We start from the raw sequence: 12,804 nt of genomic DNA on the forward strand, positions 1-12,804 counted from the left end.
AGGATTTGATGTCATGGAAAATGCAAACCATGTAGCTGTGGTGTCAAACATCCAAAGTGGTATGTCCCAAAATATATAAAGAACAATTGCAAAAGTCCTTCTAATGGTATATTCACAGTACATGGCATGTGTATCATTAGTACAAAATAAGTAAAACAAAAAACTTTTAGTCATCAAAATATAAGTGTGGCTATGAACCAATGTTTTCCCCTCGGGGAGAACCCAATCAAGCAAAAGTGGGCTAACAGATTATTGATACCAAGTATGCAAATACGGCAGTCCTCTATAAAAAAGAGACAGAGTTTCGACACCCTTCTGTAAAACACATGGTACATGATTAAAATAGAGAAAAAGTCAAATTAACACAAGTAATATAATGCAGAAAATATACAATAGTATCAGCAGCAGCATGCCCTGAAATTAATCAATGCCTAACTGAAAACTGTCACATAAAATCTGAGTAAATTGGCATTACTCATATGTTTACTATGAAAGTACTTGACACAGGGCAAGTAAAGTTCCTATTCAATATTTCTATAAGGTATTTTAATACTTAATATGTATAAAACTCCCCCACATAACATAGCCTGCAAATCAAGTAAGGGCATTTGTAAACATAACATAGCCTGCCAAGCAAGTAAGGACATTTATAAAAATGTATACATAAATACATTTTAATAAAGATAATATAAACATTTCAAAAAACAAATATAAAAAAATTAAAACAAATGCAACTAAGCAAGAATATAAAAATATGAAATAAACCTACTCTAACTAGCATTAGAGACAGTATTACACTTTGGAAGGGTTGGATTTACTAGTCCCACTAGTAGGGAAAGCTTAGGACTTCAGAAAGTTATATTTAACTATTCCCAATCAGTTCTAAACAACAGTAGAGAAAGCGTTGGACTTTGGAGAGCCTAGATTTACTGTTCCCACTGCAATCCAAGCACCAGTAGGGAAAGCGTTGGACTCCGAGAGGTTAGATATACTATTCCCACGTCAGTGTGTGCAACCTAGAGAAAGTGTTGGATTTCAGAAAGTTTAGATTTACTATCTCAACTCCAGTCTAAGCATCATAAGGGAAAATGTTGGACTTCAGAGGAAATAAACATACAGTTCCACTTCAATCATTTGCAGAAAATATTTAACTACCTAAATAAATATTAAATCATATCATATAAAAACAACATACTATATACATAAAAAAATATTTCATCAACAAAAATTATGCTTTAAATTAAACTCACTTCCCTCCTTACAACCCAAAAAACACAAATAGCAAAAAATTAATAAAATAAAGAAATAGGTACACAAAAATATTACTTAAATAAAGAAAATTAAATTGAAAAGAATAAATTAAAAATACATTTCCAAATATTATTATTAAACATATGTGGCAATGAATAAATGAATAGTGCAATTAATACAAATTGTTTACAGAGTAAACAATTAAAAAACATAAAAATTAATTTAAAAAAAGATAACTTAAATACCTTTCCACCCTATATCAGATCACCTCAGTGTCTGGAACTCCAGCCTCCAACCACAGAAACACAGGCAATACACTTCCACTATCTGGAGAAACTGTCCTCACCCTCCATCTTGTGCCATGCCAAACAAAAGCACATTCATACGTATCCCTCTTTGCTTTTGTAATTAATACTCTGTGCCAAACTGGAGGGGGGACATCAGGAGACATCAACTCAAGCTTTTTGATGTTTTTCACCTGTTACCCATATTTTGTTCTACATTATTTGATCCCCTTTTTTATTTCCTTTCCTTCCCTTCCATCCTCTGTAGGCCTCCTCTTGCTGAGCACAACCTCTCACCTATATAACAAATATGTGTATTATTTCACCAAACAAGTTTACTGCATTGGAACTTCTGACCTACAGGTCAAACACAAAGCCTGTAGCAGATGCTCAATCTCCTGACCAATCCCTTTGGGTGGTGTATGTAACCTGTAAGTGATATTCAGCTTCCTTAAAATGGCTGCCATTCAGCTTATTGCAGGTGCACAAGTCAATCAAGTGTGTTTTATACAAAATAGAAACCTAAATGCTTGGATAGAATTGATGGTATTAAGAAAGGTATTTTCACTGTCATCCCAATCCCATTTCTAATGATGCAGCAGGAGTGTTTCAGGTCTTAATAAAAGCAAAGAAAATGGGCCCATCATACCTGACTTGTGTAGTAAAGAAATATCCATAATTGGGCTGCAGTGGGCACCTCACACCACTAGCCCAGTGCCACTGTATCCAGTGGTGGCTGGCATCTATTTGGAAGGGTGAGCGCTCTGTAACACGTGCGCAAGCAAATATATATATATTTTTAAACTTACCTTTATCGATGTCCTCCAACTTCCTCTTCTTAACCGGATGCTGCAGTGCTGACATCAAACCTGGCACTGCTCTTTTGCCGTGAGAGCAGCACCCTGATTGGAGAGAGCCGGTTCACTCGCCACTTGTGAGAGCACAGGATGCCTGCACTTACTCTGAGGGTAAGCGGTTTGAAAGTGCTCATGTGTGGCTGGCCCTCGCAAGACAGTCAGTCAAAATGGCATGCACACTTTGAAAAGGGCAAATACAGCCCACCCTTCTCCTTGATGCTGTTATTCAGCAGCTGCCCGACCTTGTCCTGATGCGAGCATCAGGATAGGAGGATGAAAAGTAAAATGGTGATGTATTACCATTTTATTTTTCCTCTTTGGGGAGTAGCTTAAGTGGGGTGACGCGCCTCCGCTCGAATGGAGAAGCCGCCCTAAGTATCTGCTGCCTCCAAAATAGCTACGCTACGTCCTCTTACTGCAAAACTCTCTTTTCCTCTCTAATAGCACTATCTGTTTTTACTCGGATACAGCATGGTCAGTGATGGGACACCTTTGCCTCACAACTCCTTTATCTCTTTGACCATGATGTGCTACGGCTGTTGCCTTGGTAGCAGTAACTGCTCGTGAAAAAATTGAACAGTTTAAGATTTAACATTATGTATCATTTTACCGTATTATTTTAGTGTTATCATTCTGTAAGTACTGTACTAGTACATTTTTGTTATAAATAGCAAAAGCCAGAAATGGCTTAAATGTTAGATTTTGTAATGCAATAGAAAACATGGTATGTTTATTTTAACAACAGTTATGTTTTTCTTTTTCTGTAAATTAAGTAATACTAATAAAAAAGATTGAAGCACACTGTCGTGACCTAAGTGTGGGGCACTAGGACCCCGTGGGTCGAGTAGCTGGGGACAGGTCACCAGACCGGACATCCGGTCATCTGGGGGCGGGGGAACGGCAGAACATGGGATGACCAAGAGGAGCGAGGACGCCATCCCAGGGGTCTACTGCAACTAGGATAATAACTGCACCTATGATAATAAAGGAACCTAAGCAACTGACCTGAGTGATGTGTCATGTATGTACCACTCCAGCACGAAGACACTACAACTGGCGTACGAAGGTGGGATAACGGATCGACGCAGATTCCAGAAATTGCCATCTCGACGAGGGAACAAGCGTGGACAAAGGCGGAAAGCAACAGGAAGACAACAAACAAGAGAATTGCAAAAGCAGCGACGCGGGAACCCACCCCGACTGCCAACATCTAAGATCTGCAAGAACGCGGTAAGCACTCGAATTAAACGCGTGTATTGAGATAGCTAGCGCGAGATCTCGCGAGAGGCGGCCATATTGAAATCAGGCAATTGGGACGAATGAACACTGAGAACTGCATTGGCGGCCATTTTAAGGACAGGAAATGAGATTTTGACCGCGAAATCTCGCGATAACAGCGGCGATCATCTTAAGCCAGGAAAGGAAGAGAAACACACATAGGAAACAGCGGAGCGGCCATTTTAAGGCCGAACAAGGCTGAAAGGAAGCAAATTAAAGAGGAAAAGTAACAGAAAGGCTGAAAAGTACACATAGAAAAGGAAAAACAAGAAGGAAAATAAGAAAGAAACAAATAGAGTGGAAGAAGTCAGAGATAAGGCTAAACAAAGGACAGAACAAAGAAAAGAGGGACAAAGATCCCACAGGGAAACAAAAGAAAAAAAAGAGAAAGGAACGGTGAATTTAAAAAGAAAAGGAATAAAAATAAAGAAGAAAAGACAGAAAGAAAGCCAGAGACAAGGCCAAACAAAGGAAAGAAAAGTGAAATAACAAGGAAAGAAGGGAGAAAGACCAACAAAAGCAGAAAAAGGAAAGGAGAACACGAAAGGAAAGAAAACAAAAGGAAAGACAGAACGAACTACAAAGAAGACACAAACTGAAAAAGGAAAAAGAGCAAAGAAGAGAAGACAAAGAAATAAAACAAAGAGACAAAGAAATATTACAAGTGCACACAAGGAAAAAGAAGAGAATAAAAGGAAAAGGGACTAAGAAAGCCCAGAAGAGGCGAAATAAAGTAAAACAAAGGAAGGAAAAGGGACAAAAGATCACAAAGAGAAAAGGAGAATATAAGGAAAAAGGACTAAGAAAGCCCAGAAGAGGCGAAATAAAATATAAGGAAAAAGGACTAAGAAAGCCCAGAAGAGGCGAAATAAAGTAAAACAAAGGAAGAAAATAAGGGCCAAAAAGAGCAAAAGGACAAAGATGACAGAAAGCACGAAGAGTCAGAGAACAAGCACTAGAAATAGAAAAGAAGAACATAAAAGGAAAGGAGAAGAGGAAAGTAACATGGGTAAAATGAGACCAAGTACACAATACCGCAGACAAAAAGACAATCAAAAAACAGAGTCCGTGACCATAGAGGCGGGGCCCCACAAAGCGAGGCTTGTGCTCGACAGCGGCGCCACAAACATCTCAAGAGAATATCAGAAACAAATAAGAGGACTAGGAAAGCTGAAAGGGAGGAAATCACTACTGAGTCAAGAAATAATTGAGCCGGTAGACGGACCGACAGCCTGGGTAACACCAATGGTAGATCACTTAGAGTACTTGGATCCAACACTAGGCACGAAGATCACAGCAGATGCCGGCCCAGTGGGATTAGCGATAATGGCCCAACACAAAGCAGAAAAGAGATCACCAATAGTGACGGACCACCAAGCACTAAAAATGATTTATGGCAACCGAAAAGCAAATGTACCACCAAGGGCAGAAAGGTGGGAAAGAACGTTGATGGACTACGAATTGAAAATAATTAACAAGCATAAAAGAGAACAACATCTAGCTGACTACATGTCCAGACATCCACGGCCATACAAAAAAGACGCAAGAATAAGGGCGGAAGATCACCTAAACAATATCCTAGAGAACAACGCACCGATACCAGCAACAATGTCAGAACTAGAACAGGAGACAAAAAGAGACACCACCATGCTAGCGATCCAGAAAGTGTCGTGGCAACAAAGATGGAAACACACAAACAACAACAGCCTCACGGATCAAGGAGTCAGCAGAGAAGAACTATCAACGCTCGAGACAATAAGTGAAGAACTGTTAGAAGCAGAGAAAGGCATCTTGTTGGAGGAGGCACGAAGAGGAACACCTCACAGACTGAGCAAGACGAGAAACAGCTCACACTTAGAGGAGCTGAAGACTGAAAAAAGAAGAAACATCAACGGAACCCGCAACAAGTATAACGGAGGAGATAGAGGAAAACGAAAGGAAGATGAAGCAAGGTTGAGAAGAACATGCAAGAAACTACAGAGACAATTTGTTTGAACAGAGACAAAGTGAGCAGGTTTTCTCTCTCTCTCTCTCTCTCTCTCTCTCTCTCTCTCTCTCTCTCTCCATCTATATCTTCACTTCTGGCAAATGATCACTATCAATGCTGGCTAGCAGTGACTGCAGAAATGTGTCATGAACATTTGTTTGTAACAAAGGGGGAGATGTCGTGACCTAAGTGTGGGGCACTAGGACCCCGTGGGTCGAGTAGCTGGGGACAGGTCACCAGACCGGACATCCGGTCATCTGGGGGCGGGGGAACGGCAGAACATGGGATGACCAAGAGGAGCGAGGACGCCATCCCAGGGGTCTATTGCAACTAGGATAATAACTGCACCTATGACAATAAAGGAACCTAAGCAACTGACCTGAGTGATGTGTCATGTATGTACCACTCCAGCACGAAGACACTACACACACAAAAAGCACACACTCACATAAGTCAACGTAGCACATGATTAGTGTGAGGGCGACCAGCTCTGGTACATGGGTCTGATTAACAATTTAAATAAGTAAAGCCTCTGAAAAGAGTCAGAAGTTCAACACACAAAACTGAAAGGGGCCCTTGAACTTCTTCAGTGCTATGTAATTCAGATTCTAAATCAAGGAAGGTAAATCGAATTAGTAAGTGAAAGCTGCAGACCAGCATGTCAGGGCAGTGATGCAACACTCAGTGGTCTAGGTTGTGTTTGCCAAGAAACCATCCTGCTGCCCTGGCGGTATACCCAGCACCCCATTCAGGTTGTGTGTAATATAATCACCGCATATTCTGCAGTCTCCGTTTGCTTCTCACATTCTGCCCAATTCTAAGAGTGTCATTAAATAGGGTTGTTTAAAAAAAATAGCACAGGATCCCCCTTGCAAATGCAAATGCCGATGCTAGGGACATCAGTAACTCCACGGATAGCTCCGGGGGAAGGAATACCATGGCATTCTTAGCTGTGTTCGGGGGGTACCCTCAGAAATTAGAAACTACCAGTGGAATTGGAACTACAGTGCCCGCTTCCATGGTAATTTCCGATTTTTCACAACTGTTATACTTTGACATTTCGGCTGCTATGGGCAGCTGAGATGTCTGTGAAACACAGCAGATCTGCACATTTACTGGAAGTCCCAACCTCCTGTTAGGGCTGGTAACTCTGTTAACAGCCTCATCCAGCTTATTAGGAGATTCTAAAGAGGGCGAAAGTATTTTATTAGAATGGGTCACGGTCTTACCGTACAATTACGAATTTTAAAAATCACTTAAATCTATGTTTGCTTATTGATTTCCACAGTTTTACTCACATTTCATGCGCATTTTCACAGACATATTCGGCCAGATTGTCCCTGGTGAAATGTGCAAGTGGGGAAAAGAGGGCGCAATGTAATGTAGAGAAATGTGTGGGGTGTTTACCTTTGAACCTTTAACGTTATTATCAGAAATGAAATAATAGCGCATATGTCCCACAAATTATAAATTGGTATATTTAAAAACAAAAAACGGTCTCAGGCTACTGTTAGAGGTAGTTAGCGCGGTTAAACCGCGTTGACGCTACATGTGCTAATGCCCCAGGTCTTCCTTTTGCATGATTAATATTTAGCAGAGCACACACGCTCAGTAAAAAGTAATGCGTATATCTAACAGAAAATATGAGATACAGTTCACATCTGCACTCTTCTACATTCACTTAAAAAAGTCAAATTAAAAAGCGCCATGAATTCAAAATAATGTTAAACTCCTACGCACATTCCAACCATTATCCGTTTTTCTCAAGGAGACAAAGCACAGCTGAAAGATTCCCAGTGGTTCACTCCTCATTTAAATATAACAAGTCAACCACCTGTTCTCAATCAAATAATTACATTTCATTACTCTGAAAAATCAATCAGTGCCTAACAGGTAGCTAACCTTCCAATTAATGAAAAAATAAGCAAGAGAGAAATGTGTCTAATCATAACGTTGGCAGAAGTATATTATTCATCAATATTAAGAAACCCTTAGACTTGATTCCTCGAGAGCACATTATTCTAAATCTTACAGTTAACATATGGTGCAGTACTCTTTGATTCTCAGTCTTGGATCAGTCTCTCAGAGTATATGTCTTTACATTTGTAGCCCTGTTGGGGCATCTTCTCTGTCCACTTCACCATAAATTCCAAACAAAATTGTGCAAAATGAAGTAACACAGTGTTCAAATTATTGATTTAAATTATCACATCCATTCATTTCCTTATGACTTATAATTACACAGTAATGTTATAATGACTGCAAAAATATTATACCTCTGTCCAATCACAAATTAATTCTAAAGGATGAACCATCCGCTATGTTATTTAATCAATTTGTCTAAATGAGTGTCGCCCTCAAACACATTCTCATCAATACACTCATACAATATATTTTAAATCTAAACAAAATTTACCGTTTTTAAACCTTTTTTATGTCACCGTCATCACCGTCATTGTAAACCAAGCTTAAATCAGGATAGTCAAATCTTTATTAGTATTAGCAATCTCAGAAATGTACCTCCAGAATCTATGTACCAGTTTGCGTATGTAAATATTTAAATATTATTGTTTTAATTTCATTATTATAGTTTCAAAATGTATCATGTTAAAATTCCACCTAAATATGTCTATAAATTCTATCCAAACTATTTATTTGAATTCCACTCTCTGAACGTACTATTTTTTTAAGTTCCCTTTATTGGTTTTCAAATAGGATGAAACAAAACGTATCCAACCAAAGGCTTCGGATACCAAGTTTGCAGTTGCATATAAGCTTTCAGGCAAAGCAGGCAACACAAGTAGGACAGAGTGGCCTTTTGGAATGTGTTCTACGAAAATATGCTTTAGTTTTATGAGAATTGCACACATTGCTCTTGTTATTTGAAGCATGAACAAAATGCCACTGTTGCAAACATTGGCATGCAAAAATGCACCAAGGTACTTGTGAAGATGTTGTTACATGGAGTTTGACCTTTTTAGGTCGAGCATTTGAGACCTCTTGTATAAACGCTAGTATATACTTATTATATACTTATATGTGTATTGAAGTATCGAAAATTATTATTACAACCCAATTAGAGCCATACTTACAACTAGCCCAATACCAATAATCAGTCGGTTGGCAGTGTAGAAGGTCCAATCGTTTATTATAACAAACAAACTCTGCCAGAGGAGCTCCTTGCGACCTAACCCCACGAGGTGCGCCAAGAAGACTGCTGGCACATTGTCAGAACATCACATATATACTGTTACATTTCGAAACCGTTACCCAAGATGGAAAAATACAAGTTGGTACAGGTTGGTGCAGAGGGAAAGACCATATATGGGAGACAAAGCGCTCTTGGTTTAGCTCGTCTCATAGCAAGGTTGTGAGGGTGACTCCCTTTTGCTAACTCCGAGAAAATCCGTACCGCACCCCTCGGAATGTGCTTATCCAGTCTCCTCCTTCTACCTATAACCTTGACAGGCCTAACGAGCAGAGACAGCAGTTTGCAACAGTTGGGCTATTTCTCAGGGGAACGGCTTCGGTAAAATGCAAGGATAGGGCTTGCTAATGCAGGGATCGAGCGAGGCCACAAAATGGCGTTGGTCGAGTCAAGCAAGTACAAAAACATGCAATGCGGTGTATGTTAATTCCTAAATTACTGCTTTTCGTGTGTATATTAGTATTTGCGTTTTTTTCGCTATTATTCTAGATGCATCACGCTAATTTACAAACAACAATTATATGGTTCATGGAACCGAAAATCAATTCCGGTTCCTCAAACCCTCCTTTTAGAGTGATGTAGCTAACAAAAAAGGAATCCTAATCCTGGAAAACCTCCTCATCAATGGCCATTAGTTCATGAATCTCCTGCTGGAGCATCTGAATTTTGGTAGGGACAGGAGCAGGGACGCACATGGCCGTCACCCTGGTGGCACAATAGGAGCAACAAGCCGGACCACATTGTACAAGGATGCAACAGGTGAAAATGACACCGGCTGCCCCAGCCAGTATCAACAATAATTTCCAACCCCATGTTGTCAGAAGCCCCCAGAACCACCCAGACAGTGACTAGGACCCATTTTCGGTATGCATTTCAGCCGCTATGCGATGTAGCTTTTGGATAGCCAAATGAACAGTGGGGGCGGAGTCTGGAATATACACGCAGCAGGAGCTGCCAATCACCCGGCACGCTCCACCTCGATCAGCCAAGATAACGTCCAAAACCATTCGGTTTTGGAGCGAAACGAGTCTTGTCGCCTGAAGCTCTACTGTAATATTGGTCATGATATTGTTAGGATTTTGGGCAGCTAGTCCCTTCTCAGTGACCATGCCATGGCATCACATGACCAATAACCTGTAGGATAAAAGTGTAGTCCTACCTTTACTCATTGCTTGAAATCGCCATTATTGGATTCCGGTTGCTGGCTGCTGTTCGAAAACGCTTCTGCTGATTGACCCTTTTTTCCCGTCTTCTTCACGGGCTCGTGAAAAGAAATTCAGTTGATTTTGCTGTGTTCATATTGTTGGTCCTCTCCCTCCCTCTTTGTCCCCTCCCTGTGGTTAGTTAGCGTAGGGTCCCGGGTTGGTTCTTCCCTTATTTTTCCCCTTGTTTTCCCTTCCCAGCGTAGTGGGGTGGTGGGTGTTCGGGAGCTCCCGTTCACTGTCCATTAGTTTGCTTCTTTTCGGTGTACGAAGGCTTTTGTTACAGAACGTTAGGAAGCCTACGGATGTAATCAGCGCGTCCTGTTTAGACGCCGGTTCACATCGTTGTTTGCGGACGTGACGTTTTGGGTCACTCCGCGATAGCTGTGCCTCTAACGCTGGGGTTTTGTTTAGGATTCCACTCTCTACTAAACAGTCCCGGTCCCCTTCCCCTATCAGTTACATAAAGGGGTTTTTTCTGGTGCTTGTCAAAGTTCTGTACAAGTCCTTTTTTCCCCTCGCACTGCTTTTTAAGGACACTGAATACGAGCTCCCGATTGGCTGAGAGCATCTGAATGTGGATTTAGCGTTTCCAGTGCACCTTGCATTGGTGTTTTAAAAGTGCCTTCACGAAGCAAAGCCTGCACTTTAAACCGGTAAGAGGGGTCGTTTGTGTTGTGTCAGGGCATGGTCAAAGGGGCTGGGACCTAACCCTGTGGAATAAGTCTATATGAAAAGGTTGTCTTTTCTACAGGTGCAGAAGCGTGGAGGAAGAAGGGAGCAGTGTCCTAGTGCTTCATAAGGGTGGCAGACTTGGTGTCTCCTCAACAATACCACTCTCTTTTCAGGTTCATTGGCTCACTCATAGTGGTTATCCTGTGAGTGGTCAGTGGGCAGGGGAAGGGGACTGGTGCATGCTACGTTCCTGCAGTGCTTGGGCTGGTTGGAATTCAACAGAATTTCAAGCCCACAATAAATAGCACTGCCCGGACTAGCATGGATGAGGTTGGGAACCAGTTAGGTGGGGGTACGGGGGCCCTCACATTGCAGGACATTATGGGGGCAGTACACACCCTACAGGCACAGGTCCAGGAGTTACAACAGGAGAATGTAGGCCTAAAACAAGAGTTAGTGGCAGTGAGGGCCAGAGAACAGACACATCCCAGAGGGACGGGTCCTGTTATACAACCTGCTACCTTCCAGTAAGGGGGTGGGGCGGGACAAAGTGCGGCGGGAGGGGGTAATCCCATAGCCGTTACAGTAACAACTCCTGTTGCAGTGCCCCTAGCCCCCCCGGAAAGGTTTACAGGGGATAGTGATAAATTCGGGATGTTTGTGAACCAGTGCCAACTGCACTTTATGTGTAGACCGAGTGCTTTTCCCGATGACTCTGCCAAAGTCGCATTCGCGCTCTCATATCTGGCTGGTAACACGGCCCAATGGGCAATACCCTTGGTTGAAAGCGATGACCGTGTGCTGTATAATTATACTGCATTCAAGGAATTGATGCGGGGTCTTTTCGCTAAACACGCATTCATGCAGGCAAGCGATGCGGAGCTTTTGAAACTACGGCAGGGCAGACAGGATCTATTGGTGTACATAGCTACCTTCAATCGGCTAATATCTGAGACTCATTGGCCAATTGAGAAAAGGACGTCACTGTTCTATCAAGGCCTTTGTGAGGAACTGAAGGATATAGTGTCACAGGTAGTAGATCCACCCGAGGATTGTGCTGCTTTTATCGACCTGGTGGTTAAGTTGAACCATAGAGTGACGGAAAGACGTGGAGAACGGAGTCGGTTTCAGTCTTCACGGGGGAGATACGTGAGGGCTGAGGCCAAGACAGTAGGGGAGAGCAAGACAGCACCCGAACCCATGGAAATAGGAGGGGTACGGGGACCTCTGACCCCTGAAGAAAAGAAGAGAAGGAGAGAAAAGAATCTGTGGTTGTACTGTGGCCAGGGAGGTCATTTTGCAAGGGAATGCCCGGCGAAGCCGTCAGGGGCAGGGTTTGGAAAAAAGGTGGCCTGCATACTGGTGGATCGTTGTACAGGTGAAGAACGGCACGAACAGTATGAGGTTGTGGGGGCTTTGGATCAAGCCCCCAGACATTTTGTAGTCAATGCCCATTTGTTGCTTACTGCACAGAACCATGTTCCTGTGTCGGTATTGCTGGACTCTGGTGCTACCGGAAATTTCATGGATATTTCAATGGCCGAGAAATTGATCGTTCCGTGCCATTTTAAAGAACAACCTGAGCCGGTAAGGGCAATCGATGGGTCAGAACTGTCGTCTGGATATATTACCCGACAGACAGTACCCTTGCGCTTGTTGTGCGAGAATGGGCATTCGGAAACTGTGGTTTTCGATTTGATTGATGCACCTTCCTTTGGATTAGTGTTGGGGGTTCCGTGGCTGCAGAAGCACAACCCCAAGATCGACTGGGTACAGAGGCTGGTAACACTTGACTCGGTGCATTGTCTGGGGAATTGCTATGCGATGGCAGGGGAGCAGGCCAACCCTTTAACCTGTGCGGTAGCGGAGGTGAGAACGGTCCCGCCCCAGTATGCAGCTTTTCAGGATGTATTTGACAAAGGCTGTGCCCAAGTACTTCCCCCGCATCGTACTTACGATTGTAAGATAGATTTGGTACCAGGAGTTCCACTGCCTTGCAGTCGGGTATACGCATTGTCGGAACCCGAAGAGAAACATCTGAAAGAGTACATAGATGAGATGT

This window comes from Lissotriton vulgaris, chromosome 2_1 (genome assembly GCF_964263255.1).
Source record: "Lissotriton vulgaris chromosome 2_1, aLisVul1.2, whole genome shotgun sequence".
In the NCBI taxonomy this organism is placed as follows: Eukaryota; Metazoa; Chordata; class Amphibia; order Caudata; family Salamandridae; genus Lissotriton; species Lissotriton vulgaris.